Below are 2171 nucleotides of genomic sequence, written 5' to 3' on the forward strand. Positions count from 1 at the left end.
TTGCTATTGTAATGTTATATTTGATTTTGTGATTATTGTCTCTCTATTCAGTTAGACTGTATGGTCTTGAAGGACAAGGGATTATGACTGCCTTTCCCCATCATATCTCCAAAGTCTTCTGTTTAAAACACTGTGATGTTGGTCCAAGAACTGGCCTCATCTGAGGTTCTGCTTTCGTAGAGATAAAAACTGAGATGCACTTGCTGTGAGAGTTCAATGAGATTGTATCTGCAATGTTCCCTGGAACTTAATAAGTACTATCAAATGTTCCTTTCCCCTTTCTTCCTTTTTTGCTCTAAATAAAATTGTCCTAAAGTGATATGGTACAGAGTATACAACAGGTTTCCAAATATTACTGCATTGAATTCTCCTAACAGTTCTGTAAGGCAGGCAGCAAAATTGATATTGTCCACGTTTTATCATTTGGGAAATAGCCAATAGGTTTGTGTGTAGCCAGGTCCCAGGCCAGAATTCTATAACATGGATCTTCTAGCTCAAGGCTTAGTGTCCTTTCCGCTGAAATGGAGGCCTGCTTAACAGTAGCGCAGAACCCACATTCTATACACTTCGTAATTAAGAAAATAGCATCGCAGGTCCCTCTGAGCCTGAGTTTTCTCATGAAAGGTGAAAAATTGAAATACCAACTTCATGAGATTATTAGTTGTGAGGATCAAATACCTACATACAATAATGCAGATCCACATGGGTTTTGAAATAGTAGGTGTTCCTACAAAGTCAACTTCTTTCCTCCAATTTAGTTTTTACTTGGCTCACAGGGAAAATCTGCAGTGAGACTGAAATAGATATATCCTAAAATGCCTTTGAAAGAAGTCTGTTCACACACAATTGATTTTTGGAGGGAGAGAAATTGAATGAGCTGGTCAAAAGAAAAGGCTTTGGGTAGCAATCCTGCCCCTGGCACTTGAAAACTTTGTAATTTTGCAAGACTGCGTAAACAGGAGACTCAGTTTCTTTGTCATAAAAAAGGTATGAAAGTATCTCGGTAGTTCCTGGCACAATGGGAATCTTACAAATTGTATAAATGGTGGTTATTAGTATTGTCACTACTGCTACCATGTGTTAGATCATCACTGGTACTGTCGTTGTCATTATTTTCAATGCACAGAAGGAGTGTTTGCTCAGTTTCTTTCAAAAATTATCAATGCGGTAAGCATTGCGTGAGTTTCCTAGGGCTGTCATAGAAAGCACCCAAACTGGGTGGCCTAAAACAATAGAAATGTATTGGCTCACACTTCTGCAGACTAGAAGTCTGAAATCAGGGCATTGGTTTCTCTCTCCAGTGGCTTCAGGGGAGACTCTTTCCTTGTCTTCTGGGTTCTGGTGTTGGTGGGTATTCCTTGTAGATGCATTGCTCCAATCCTTGTATCTGCTGTCAGATGCCTTTCTTCTTGCTATATGTCTTCACACCATCTTCCCTCTGTGTGGGTCTACTTCTGTGTCCAAATTCAGCCTATCAGGGCACCAGTCATACTGTGTTAGCACCCAACCAAATGACCTCACCGTAACTGATTGCATTAGCAACAACTCTGTTTCTAAATGAGGTCACATTTCGAGGCACCGACGTAGGACTTCAACATATCTTTTGGGGGGCACAATTCAGCCTGTAAGAAGTACCCTTTTAAAAAATTTGGCTGTCTTCCCAATGACTTCAGGATTCACTTAGAGGATTTGAATTATTCCAGCTAAAAATTAAGCCTCTTCATATGATATTGATTTCTGTACTTAATGAAAATACAACCTGATCTCTAGGGAGTTAATGAAAATCAGAGTGCAGTTTTCAAACTATCACAAACAGCTAGGCGAGATCTCTGAACAATTGTGAACAGATGGGAGAACCCTTCAGATCTGTGTTCAAGAGAAACATTTTATCCCATCTAAACTCTAGCAGAAACAAAAGTTGCAATAAGCGAGTAGAAGAGTCAGTATCTAACTATTCACTGGACACCGTCAGGGGAAGTGAGCACGATAAAGAGAGTTGAGAAGAGAATCAGGATTGGAGAGATTGAAAGTCATCTAGAGACCCCTGAGTACAGCTCCTAATTTTAAATGAGTCCCATGTCCTCCTGTGGCAGACATTCTGGGTCCATGAGACGAGTAATGGGAAAGACAACAGGAAATGTCAAACAGGATTAATACTATAAACAAGAAAA

Source organism: Ursus americanus, chromosome 7, assembly GCF_024610735.1.
Source record: "Ursus americanus isolate L20-20 chromosome 7, mUrsAme1.1.p, whole genome shotgun sequence".
Lineage (NCBI taxonomy): Eukaryota > Metazoa > Chordata > Mammalia > Carnivora > Ursidae > Ursus > Ursus americanus.